The sequence below is a fragment of the Dermacentor silvarum genome, chromosome 8 (assembly GCF_013339745.2).
Source record: "Dermacentor silvarum isolate Dsil-2018 chromosome 8, BIME_Dsil_1.4, whole genome shotgun sequence".
Lineage (NCBI taxonomy): Eukaryota > Metazoa > Arthropoda > Arachnida > Ixodida > Ixodidae > Dermacentor > Dermacentor silvarum.
In genome coordinates, this window is record NC_051161.1 from 34,474,478 (window position 1) to 34,487,441 (window position 12,964).

The window sequence follows — 12,964 nt, forward strand, 5'->3', positions numbered from 1 at the left end:
TGCGTCGGCTTCAAAAGCCCTTCACACCGTCCTGGCATTCCAGCCCGAGCAACCATCCTGTATTTCTTACGCTCCGGCGTCTCGCCCTAATTCTCGCCGTCGCCCCCATAAAGCCTACAACACACGGCTTTCAGTGACACCCCGCTCTGCCCTGGGGGAGACTTGATTGCCTGTTTCGGCGCGCGAACTCACGTGGTCGTTGGCGCGGGGATCCTGCCTGCCCACCGGAGCGCAGCTAATCGCGTCAACGAAGCGTCCTGGGTAGAGATGCGCAACCTCGATCCCTAATTACTCGCTGCGTCGAGTATTGATCGTCGACCCGTTTTAACCAACGGTTAGGTAACACTGAATTACACAGACGGCGTTCTTACGACTCCCTGGCGATATGACACTGAAAAATTTGATCGATTCGCACTGAGCCAACGATTACTCCACAGGTGAAAGGTATAGTCACGAGCGTGTCGGCATTAGCTAAGCGGTTTTCCTGTTGACTGACAAGCATCGTCAAGCTCTTTAATGTTGCCACACGCATTCGTGTTCTACGCATAACTCGACCACAGTGTATACCAGCGTATCCATTTTTTTGAAACTCTTTATTCGACGTATTCGTGTGCGAGATCCTTATGTCCTGCGTCACGGAGTAACATAGACAGGTTGATAAGGCATTCCAACGATTGCCTCGACGAGCCATATGCTTTTCTGCGCAAATCAAAGATGGCGCGGAAACTTGTTACAAGGACCCAGAGCGGCGTCGCCTGCAGCAGCCTATGCATAGAATGATGCGCTGCAAGGCGCGCAGCAAGACAAAGTGGACTTTCTATTAGTTGCCCGATTCGCTTGTAGAGCTCAGCGCGCGTTTCCGCTGTTTCCGGAGTGGTGCTCTGTGCGCGCCGCGTGCTACCGCTTGTCACCTGCCGAAGTTCGCAGGATATGTCGTTGCTTTTGAATGCAAGGAAATTAACCACAGTGAGCGCCATTGTCATGGAAGCGGTTGTTAAACAAACTAATTTTGTATTTCAGTATGTTTTTACTGAAGCTGCATTTGTAAATAACAAACTGAAATAAAAAGCTGGAAACAGCTGCCTCATATGTGTGGGCTTTCGGTATGAAATCGAGAGAAAATCTGATGTAAAGCTTTTCTTAAGTGTGCACGTTTTCATGAATTTTCCGCCGATTGTCGCTGATTATTGTAATCTCTTCATTGCTCAAAGCTATGGATGGTGCGCTGACACACGTGCCAGGAGGGGCCGCCAGGAGGGTAGACTGCATATGTATTCTCGGTTTTCTGAAAAATGGACAGTAGGCTGTTTGCGCTCGATGTACTGTGTGTGTTCACTTAATTCAGTCTGTCAATTCGTTATTTCTTGCGCAAAAACCTGCAGTATGTATAACCAACTGTCCCACTGACGAATTTTTCTTAATTTCAAATATAACTTAAAGGGTTCTCGACATCTTTATTTCTCCGTTTGACCGCCGCGCGGCGCGCTAATTTGGCGCCAACAGCTAGGGAAGAAAGATGGAGAGGATAGCGCGTTTCAAAGTCAGGAAGAAGAGAGGAGGTGAGCGGATGCCGAGAGCATACGTGGTTGAATACTAGGCATCTTTTACCGCTCAGACATTAGTTGGCCACGCCTAATACATTGCAAAATAGGAAAGTCCGCGCTCCTGTCTATCTTGCTGCGTGGTCCTGGTTGTAACGATGTCCCCTTTGGCGAGCAGGTTTTAATAATAAGGATAATGCTTCCTACTAGAAATTTCGCATTCTCCGCCACATCTGGCAATAATGTATGTATTTACGTGCTCTTTTCTTGTTGTTACTGCTTGAAGCCTTTTTTTTTTTACGAGACAATTTTTCTAAAGCACTCACCTTGCTAAGTTACTTCTTCTTAGGCATGTTCTATTTTATAAGTGCTGTGAGAACTTATGTACATATTACAGCAGTTATCTTTTGTGAAGTTCACTTCAGGATTACCTTACATAAGTCTGCTGTTTGCTTCAAGTGTTGAGGCGCCGAGGCCCGAACTAAAGGTTATTGCGAAGGTAAGAGTAGCAATGATGTAACCTCCTCAGAAGCTTCTCGGCTGTACCGCACAGGTGTTGCGTGTTGCCTTCGCATGGTCAGCTGCTGTGTTTCCCGCGCCTTCGGAGGATCGTCTGCTTTAAGCGAGCCCCCGTGATGTGCCCTCCTTTTTGGAAATGGATGGCCATTGAAATGTGTCTGCTTCGTCGTGTAAGTATTATGATCAACATCATCAGCGGAGTAACCGGCGGTTTTCAACGTCTTTCAATGGGCAGGGAAGAGTGCCAATTATGAAACAAGCTGAGAATCCATTCTGCCTTAATGTGTAAGTAGTTTGTGACTAAATTTGTGTATGCTACACGCTAGAGTGATATATTCACGTTACTGTTCCTTTGCCCAAAGATTGATCTTGCATCTGATTGGAATCGCATGCACATAACTGAGCAATAACTTTTATCCGGACATATATAGCCTAATTTTGGTCTTGACGAACAAAGTTCTGAAGCTATTCCTAAAATTTCAGCAAAATTTTACTATTTTCATGTTCCTGCATATATGCCACGAAATGCTGACCGATAAACATATGCAAGTGATCTCATCTCAGTTCTGCGTAGTAATACATACGTCACGACATAAAACCTACACATATATTCTCGGCTAATACGTATCTCGCAAGTACACTGAACTCTTAATGGGATAGCGAATGATATTCAATGTTTTTTTCTCTTTCTTTTTATACTTAAGTGCCCCATTCTTGAGCCATGGTATATGTGCCACATCGTATGTGCCACTGGGTAAGGGCCCATTCTTGGGCATGTCTCTAGAATGTCTATGTGCCACTGAACCAGAAGATGCATAGGATGCTTAAATGCACATCCATGAGTATCTTATTTCTCGCTGCATAGAATTGTCTCACCATTTCTCCCTAAACAAGCATCATGCATTGCCTTCTTCAACGTAAAATTGCTACATGGACGCATATCACACAGTGCGCCGGCCTGATTTCGTTGGAAATACGTTTATAAAATTCAATAAATATTAGGATGGGGGAATGTAAAGGGTGGGTCTCCCATTCCAGGAATTGTGTTTCCGATTTGGCGTAGCTTGTGAACGGTGTACTGCATAAAAGTAAAAAATGTGGTTGATCCCTCTTATATAGGAATCGGTATAGAACACGAAAGTGAAACGTGTCTTCACAGAAGTAGTGTAATGTTTATTGCACATTGATATATAATGTCTATTGGTGTTTTGTGGCTAAAGCGCCCTTAGGCGTTGATGCACCCACGCTGACGCCTGGTGGCACGTCTCCTCCATCACGACTACCAACGTCGATGACCATGAGCAACCGTCGTGCATACGGAAGCTGCACTACGCTGCACACGCTAGCACAACGCGAAAGACGAAGCACGTAACTGACACACTAATACAACGCGCAAGACAAAGCACGTAACTGAATCGTCACCGAGTCAAATCAGCGCGTACAGCGCGTCGTAATTGCAGCCTCCGCGATCAACTTCAGAAACATTTTCAGAGCTAATTGCGGAGGCCACGCTCCGCTGTGCTGAGTACGGTGAACGCCACCTAGGTGGCGTTGGTAGTGCTTCTTGATGCCAGCGTTCCTTCGAATGCTGGCATCGAGGCGTCGTAGTGCTGAGACCACCGAAGCGTTCACTGTCGGTGCGCGTTAGTGTCATAATGCAGTACTACTCTTTTCTGCTCGTAGGCGGCGGCACCGCCCCGAGCAAGAGCGCGGGTACACGGAGGAGTGTTAGATATATAAGGCGCGTCTGTGTAGCTCTCTGCAAATGCGTTTGTGGCGCAATGGGTTAAACGCTCGGCGATCTATCGTCGCGGACCGAGAGGTCGTGGGTTCGATTTCCAAATTTTGCATGTTTGTGGAACTTTTTCTTCTGGTTTCTTTCTTTGTATTATGTTCTATGACGTATTTCCGTGACGGAAATACGTCAGTGAAGTCTTGGTGGACCCCGGCATAAAACACTTTCGTGTTAAAATTGCGTGGGAGCGAGGTTTTGTCCTTTGTGGTGTATTAAGATAAACATTACACGAGATAGCACGTTGCGTAGGATGAGAGTAACCAAAATGGTGCGTACTACCATTAGTTGCATATCTTATAACGCGATAACGTGAAGGGCCCCGTGTCGCAGAAAATCCGGCGTTCGTGTCGGCGTTGGTGTCGGCGTCGGTGTCGGCGTCTGGCGGAAATAATCATGCCGAATCCCATCACCCCGAACCACGCCGACCGGGCGGGCCCTTCGCGAGGCGCAAGGCGTTAGTGAACAAAAATTAAAATTTCTCAAAGTAATATCCGTCAGAAAATGGTAAAGTACGACTTAATCACACCTACAGACGTCATAGCGCCGAATTGTAATTTGAATATGCGAGAAAAAAAGCACGATAAACAGCCAGGGATCTTTGAATGCTAGCGTGTTCCACTCTTAAAGGCGAAGCTTAAGCGTCCTCCAAGTTTTTGTGTGCAGCCTCTTTTCGATTTTAGATTTAAACGGCTTGTTTTTTATGAACCTGCTGTGCTAGTGTTTCAACTAAATAGGTAGAAGGTCAGCTGATTTCGCCCATCCAATTGCCAGCCGGCTGGCTCAAGTCACCATTGCATCATTCGCTGAAATATTTTAAAGATATGTTATTGCTTACAAAGTGTTCAAATGCTATAACAAATTGCAGGAAGTCTGACTTGGTATCAAATAATTAAGATTTGGGCGCATTTGTGCTTGAACAGTAATTATCGCTTCCTCGTCGGTATCGCCATGTATGGTATTAATGGTTTTTTTTTTTGTAATTCTTAATTCCTTTGACTAGCAGCAATTAAAAGTACCTTACCGTCTCTATCGCTGTTATTTCAAGTATTATAGTCTTAAAGAGTGCTATTACTAATATCATGGTGGGCCCACCTTTGTCAAAGATAAGCCCACCTATAGAAACTTAGGCCAGCCCTTCTCAGGCATCTTATCTTTCTTTGCAACTTTTATATCACACTAATCTTAATGATGTTACTCATAATAATCCTTTCCGTAAAACCAATTCACCTTGCGGATATAAACATATGAAATGATAGAAATAGAACGAGCTCTTCTTCGACCTTATAACGAGTGAGAGGTGAGGAAACGGAATCTCGCGGCTAAGGACGATATGCGAAGAGACAAAGAAGATTCTTGCGCTAACCAAGATAACTACCCCCAAGAAGTTACAATAACCATGTTTTCCATAGCAATCACGGTGAAAACAAGTAAGAGATACGTAGTTATCGACACTGTCCAAGCAGTCCTTATACTTAGGAAAGCCAGTTCTGAGATAAAGCTCGTCTGGGTATTCATAGCTAAATGTGTAAAGCGAGATGTACCGGCATTGCTTAACATCGTTAAAGACGTCTGCGCGACTAGTACTATTTTGGTGAGCATGTTTTCGAAGGCTACACAAAAGACTCTATTTCGAAAGGGGGGGGGGGGGGGGGGGGATTTGCCATAAGGCATATGCACTACAAAAAAAAAAAGACATAAAAAAGGCATACAACACCGTGTGCAGCACGAACTGCAGCAACTTATTTGCGTACGCGTCCTTTATCCAGCGGGTATAGTCGCCTGGAACATAAGCCGCGAGTAAGGCCTCCGTGAGGATCTAGTGCTTAATAAGCCGAGACAGCCCTTTCTTGAGCTAACTTAAAAATAAAGCTCGATGCCATGAAGTGAAGGGCTCTTTCACGGCCGTCACACGTGTAGTGTTCGAAGGTTCGAAGAACAGCGGGGGCGTATATGCGTATTAAGTTTTGTCACGCAATTATGTTTGAAGTGTTTATAAAAGGCACTTTTCGTTATGCATTATTGCGGCTCGAGATAAAGTACATGAATGAACAAGGAAGCCAATAAGCAAAAGAACACACTATTTCTGAAAATCCATCGCGAAGCATGCAATATTTTCCAACGCATGAACCATAACTGAACCCTTGTTGCGATAGTTCAGCGATACCTGCCCCACCTGTGGGACCCGCCGCCCGACATCGAAAGGGGCAACGCCTCATCGCTATGCAGCGACAAGCAACAAGCACAGTTCACGCAGGTCGACGACGCAGATTCAATTTCGCCTCTGCTGCGACTCTGACAGCTGCGGGTGAAAGCGTAATAAATTGCCTCGATGCGCGCGAAGAAGCAACCGCTTCCATCGGAGCGAGGGCCGAAAAGGCTCCGCTGTTGAAGCAGCGCGCGGCGTTAATTTTCTGCTTTGGGGAGGTTGGCGTAACGTAGGCCTTTCTTGCCTTTTTCTTTTTTTTTTTTTCTTTTGCAATCTTCATCTATTCCAGTCTTTCAATGCTAAATAAAACGCCACCCCACACAAGCACCAAGTGTGGACCACGGAACCTTTCTCACGCACTCGACGTAGCGCTCAAATCGCCCGGCGCTACTGCGTGGGTTGCTATCCTAGAACCAGCTGCGCCTAAAGAAAATGACGAGAAGTGAACGAATGGTAAGTACTTTGAGACGGGGCATCGGCACTGCTGCTGCTGCTGCAGCTTCACTTTCCCATCTGGTGTTGGCTGTTCTCCACGCTTTCGGAAATCAGCTGTGCTGCGTTTATTGTGCGCGCCGCGTTTGTGTGTTCGTGTGCTTATGTGTGGGGGAAGGGGAGAGGCGCTACGTAAGTGCGTGCTTGTGTGTGTTTATGTATATGCCTGTGTTCGTGTTGTGCAACCGCGTTTGCGTATCACGGGTGCGTGTGTGTTTTCCCTTGTTTGTGGAATAACACAGGCTGCCTGCCTCACTTGGTTCGCCCTTGCGTTTTCTGACTATATGTGCGTTCTTTTTTTCTACAGATGAAACTGTGCGTTTGGTGTTTGCACTGGAATTTGTTGCTTCGATAGGTTCCCCTTGTGTTTGTCTTCCTGGTTAACATCGTTTGCCATACGGTCAGCAGTGCCCTCGTGAGTTTGGCGCTGGCAAACGTCCAGCATCGTTGTCTTCGCGGCATCTGCAGGCACGGGTGTTCGATCGACTGGCTTCATGCTCGATCACCAGATAAATCACCCACATGCCGTAGGTAGCTGTCATGACTAAGGTAAAAAAAAGAAAAAAAGAAAATGAAAGAAAGAAAGCAACGGGAAAAAATAGAGGGTGGATCTCGCCCTGTATACGTGTCTTAGTGTGCTCTCCTTTCGCGAAGTGTTCCGCGAGATAAAAAAGAAATGTTTGTATTGACAATACTTGCTAGGTCAGTTCACATATGCGCACACAAGAACAAAAAAGGGGAAGAAATTGTCGTTTATTTTTTATAAAAGCGCAGGGTAAAAAATGTTTGACCATGTGTGATTTATACCGAAGAAAGTAAGCGCCAAATGGAAAGCTTACCACTGCAAAAATATTTCTTTCATGAATTAACACTCGTGTAATTGTTCGCAAGAACTGTTTGCAACAGAGCTTGTTTAGTTAAATAGGGTGTCAGCATCAGCTGGTGCCTCAAAATGAGTAAGGAGTTCTGCGAGTCCCGCGCCCATATCGGTAAAAGGCATCTTCAATTGTCGAATGCGCCGTGAAAACTCTCACGGTGTACAGAACATCTTTTCGGTGCTTCGCTTTAAACGTACACGAAGGATAAAGTGAAACTGATTGAGCTCAACTGATAAAAGGGAGTTTCTAAAGAAGTGAAACTGGTTCCGCGAGCCTCTGAACAAGTCGGTTCCGTGCTTTTCTGTCACATCTTAAGACGCACACTAGATCTTCACAGACTTCACTCAGCGATACACTACAGACCCGCAAGAAATAATCGTGCGCGATTTTCATTATAGAGCGACTTTCATATTCAGTCGCAACAGAAAATGTACTTGAACGCCGTATAACCCGTGCATAAAGCATGTTCAGACAGCCGGGAGAAATAACAACGTTGAACGTAAAAAGAACAAGACAAAGATCTGAAAGGTTTCTGTGAGAGCACTTTGCTAATGCATGAGGCGTGCCATAGTTCGGTGGGGAAGAAAGAAAAAATATTCTCATGTGAAAACGACAGCTAGCATTGCGACACAAGATTGTGACCCAATCATTCTATCGGCCTCCTGATGTACTCTGACTTACTACCCAGCAGCGCTATGTTTTTTTCTTCTTCTTCTTTTTTTTTTGTTTAAGGACATGGTTGGTGGGAGGCCCCGAGTAAAGAGGTCTTTTGGGAAAAAGGCTATTTTCGCATCATTGATATCTCGATCTAGAAGGACGGTTCACATACACAAATTCATACGCAACACAGGCTTGTCGTATCTCACTAAAGTGCACTTCGAGGAACTATCAGCGCATGACGATGTAGTGTTCGGATGAGGCTTTTCAAACGAGCTATCTTACGTTGAAAGTTACCGTATGTTTTATTCACTTTGATGACTGAATTTGCGATACATGAAGCGAAGGTTTCGCATAGGTAACAGCTCCCCATAGCTTCAGCGCCTGGCCGTGTCGTAATTCTTTCTCGTTTCATAAGGTCAATCAAGGAGTTTGAAGAGCCGTCTGAGTAACAAGGCTGGTGAGTATACCAACTCGATACACTCGATACTGACTAAAAGAACTGGATTGTTTAGACACACGCCATCTAGACTCTCGGTTTTATTGCGATAGCAATTATATGGACACTCCAAAGCAGATTTCTGCCGTCGCCGTCGCCCTGAGGTTCTGTATGACTTCAATGGAGATGAAATCGTCGCCGCAGGCCCAACGCTGTATGTGCGAGTGAAAGGGCGCGAGGGACGCGCGCTTTCACGGGGAGTGAACCCACGGCGGAGAACAAACGCGCAATCACCATATCACCATATATGTAGAGCAAACGCGCCTTCTTCCGACGCGCGAAAAGCCGTGGGGGGGGGGAGGCGACGTTTAGCTGCGGCACCAAGTGCCTATTTATATAAAAACATTGTGAGGCGAGAAGGTGGTAGACTTCCGACGCTGCTCGACGAGTGTCCCGTTCTGATGTGGTCGAAAACCTCCGAGCCACCCCCAGAGGCTCCGGCAACAGTCACCAACGCCGCACGCGTTTTGTGCGAACGCGGGCAAAACGCTGACGGCGTCGACAACAGTTCTGCGTGTTGCCGGTGCTGCGCCATGTCCAAGTTTATACAGCTGATAAAGCTACTATCATTACTCCGTATAGCTCTCTACAAATTTGCTATCCGCAATTGATGCTTCGCCTTTCGGGTGAAACTGCGAAAACATTTTTTGGTTCTGGGTCAGCACACTTTTGTCGTATTTCAGGCACGTGTTGCAGAACAGGGGGCGATAATAGTAAATACAGAAACAGACACGCATCCTTGAAGTTTACTTTAGCGCGCAGCACCTTTGAAAGCAATCACCTTGCACTACAGACAGCAGTATTATATAGGCGTAGAGATTTGCAGGTGATCTGTCTTTTTTTGTCTTTTTTTTGTCTTTGCTCACTCTTTAACTCAGATTGGTAACCACGCGCATGGTACATTTCGTGGGCACTTTGTTGCTTGAACAGGAAGGGCTATGTCCTGCTATAACTGGTCCTAATCTTCGCTAGCTAGCACCTGTAAGACTATTAACCTTTCTTGAAAATTTGTTGGTGATCACCGACCGTAGTTAGCAAATTTAGGGGTTTCTGAAGCAAGGCTGTCGACGTTGAAGGCAATTTTAGAAGCACTTGTCATGCAGTTTTGTTTTCAGCAGTGGTACTCTCTCTTTTCTGTGAGTGCCATACTTTTTATAATGCTTAAAGGCGGCCGTGCATCTGCTATTAGTATAACAAACCTCAAAGCTCCTTGACTAAGCCCAGTTTTGAACCTATTTATCTTGCATTGTATCACCGCCTCAATTAATAGCTAAGCAATGTATCTATACTATATGCATTATGCAAAGCAGCTCCTTACTACTATGCTAAATATCACTTCCCATTCATTCCTTGCAACTTTCAGATATATTATTGTTCTAATATTGTTTCCCCGCCATGTAGCCTACGTGGCACCGGTTATTCGCGATTGGATGCGTCGTTCTATCTTAGGTTATCTTGTATTGGAAACGTTTATAGGCCCCGTTCTGCTCATTCCATTGTTACAGGAAGCCGCAGGTTTTTCAGGACTAGCTTTTTTCACCGTCTACCCATTCATTCGTAAATTAAATGACAACGAAAGGGAACGAAGTTTCGCAGAAACCAACTCACCGACTCTGATGACGGGTGGTAGGGCGGCGGCCTCTGGTAGCAAGGAGCACGTCGCAATACACACAAGCGTCAGCCTACTCAGGGTAGCCGCAAACGGAGGTCTCGGTGACTTCGACGACGACGTTATGCGGCAGTCGCCGGTGTCGGCTCGTCGTCGCCGCGAGGTAGGTCGCTGGGAGAACGGCATCACTAGCGGAGCACAATGAGGAAGGACGCACGCGGTCGTTCCGGGGGGCGGTGTCGGGGAACACGTCAGCCGCGTGAGACGCGACAGCGATTCATGGTCTCCTACGGGCTCGGCGCAGCCGGCCGGGATTTAGCGGGGGAAGCCTAAGACGACGGTCGTCGCTGAGCGACGTGGAAAGGGCGGCAGCCGAGGTTGGAAACAGCGTCGAGGCACTCCTCCGCCGCGGTCGGGTCACGAGTCTTTCTGGGAATGGACGACGAGTCTCGGCGCGCGACTGTTGGCTCACTCATCGCGACAAAGAGAGGGACGACCCGCAGCCGGTTGTGGAAGCGACTGCGACGCTGCTGGCGTCGCGCCCCGGACGAAGAGAAGGCATCCGTGGGCGCGGGGAATCCCGAGTGTTCTCGAGCACCGGTACCGAACACAGGCGTTCACTTGTGCAGGCTTGGCCGACCAGTAGACACCACCAATTTTCGCACAGCGAAGCGACTCTCTTTTTATTTTTTATTTTACTTCATTGCCACATTTCTCAAATGAGCTTCCATGCCTTGTGGTTTTATGTTCTCTGCGCCAGTTTTTCTCGCTGTCACCGATATCGTGCCCTGTCCAGGTAGCGAAATGCTTCAAACACGGCGTGACCTTATCAAGCACTCATACGGATTCTTATTTTAATTTTCAACGTTTGACGCTACCATTTCTACAATGATATCTGAGTACTTGCTATTCAATGGGTTTCTTTCTAACTCCTCTTTGTAATGACGCTATACACAGTGCGCGATGTTGTCTCTCTTCACTCGAAGGAGGAACGAGGTTGTAAACTCCACAGGGAGGAAGGTTCTTGGCAACTACACCACGTAATTTTTTTTTCTTACTCGTCCGCGAACGCAGTCAAGTATACGTCTCAGGCATCGGAAGGCGTCACCAAACGCGCTCGCTCGCGAGCACCCGCACTGCACGTCTGACGCTCCTTGTCACGTCCTTATCGTGCACCACAGACACAACGTTGACTGGCATCCCTCGCAGTTTTCATGGAGCGAGAAAAAGAATCCCAGAAACACGCCGAGCCTTCACCGCGGATGAAAGCTCTTGGCACCGTCCGATAAGGAGACAGTTTCCGGTCAGTGGAATCAGTGTACGGAGCCAAGGCTGTTCTCAGAACTTTCGGAAGTAGTAGAAAAGTAAAGAAAAAAAAGCAGTAAAGCGAGAACCGACGGATCTGAACGTATAAATCTATAACGAAAGCAGAAAAAAAAATGTAGGACCGATGGACGGGAGGGGGGTGGTCTTGCGGCCGGGGAATGGGTTATATATCAGGTGGCTCTCATCTGCTCGTCGTCAGTGGAGGGACATCCCGAAAACGCGCCGAGCGCAGAAAGCAGAGGAGATGAACCGGTCGCCGGCTTGACGTCGTTGTCGTCCTCGTAGCGTTCCGCAGCTGGCCGAGTCGCGTCGTGCCGTACCGGCGCCCGTCACCGCCGGCGGCTGTCTCTCTCGGCAGTGCGCTCGCTTCTCGCTGGGGAGCACGCGCCAAAGCATCGGCGCCGCAGCCTCTGCCGCCCGCAGCCGCACAAGCGTGTACGAGAGACACGCTCAGAAAGCGCCGCTAGCAGTCGGAGAGGGATGGGGAAGGGGATACGCGCGCCACCACGAGGATGCGGAACGCTAGGGGTGGCCGCGAAAGAGAGAAAGAAAGGACGACGGAGGAGAGCGCGGGCTAGCAGTGAGACCGGGCAAATGGGAGAGAGGGCTCACGGGGATCGGGGGAGGAAAGATAGAGAGTACTCTCATGAAGAGAGAGCGAGAGATAGTGGGGACACTGTTGGAAGAGGGAGCGGCGCGGGAGAGAGGTCCTAGGAGAAGACTTGGATGAGAGAGTTCGTATAGCGCGCGCTCCCGCGCCTGCTCTGAATCTTCCGCGCATGCGCAATCGCGTCTCGGCACTCGGAACGAAAAGGAGGTGGTGGGTGCTAGAGAAAATGGAGGAGAGAAGCGCTACGGAACGCTCGGTGCTGCCGACAGAGGTCGGGAGCGTCAGAGGGTAGAGTAGTAGGGTGCGGATAGAGAGGCGAGGCAACGGCGGCAGGCCCGTTTTTTCGGGCGCTCGTACTTTCTTTCGTCTCCGCGGAAACAAAAGAGGAGAGAAGCAAATGAGAGAGAGAGAGGAAATGAAGAAGAGCCACGGAATGGGGACGAGGGGAGACGTGGCGAGATCACTTCGGGGCCACGCGTGTTCTTTTGCCCTTCTCACCTCCCACTCCGGATCTTCACCCGTTCTCTCCTCCTGCGTCTCATCCTCGTCCTCCCCGGCGGAATGTGGCTTTGCAGACATCCTCCTCGCTAGAGCCTGTTTCTCTCGCGCTTCTCCGTCGATTTCTTTCACTTACTGCGCGTTCGTTCCTTTCGGCCCCGACCGGCCTCGGGAGCGAGATGGCGAAGGGAAGTGCGCACCCCTCACCCCCCTGTTGCTTCGAAAGCGACCGAAGAAAGGAAGAAAATAACTCAGTGGTGGTGCCCCGGGAGGATGGCGATCTGAGGCAGCGCCCCCACAGTGTCGCGAATTAACATTTTAATGCAGGCTTATC

General features: G+C 48.2%; 1 pseudogene; it reads right to left on the minus strand.

The window, feature by feature from the left end:
• Window positions 1-11,934, minus strand: part of LOC119461003 (glutamate receptor ionotropic, kainate 2-like) — a 310,204-nt pseudogene extending 298,270 nt beyond the window's left edge.
• Between the last annotated feature and the right edge of the window lie 1,030 nt (window positions 11,935-12,964).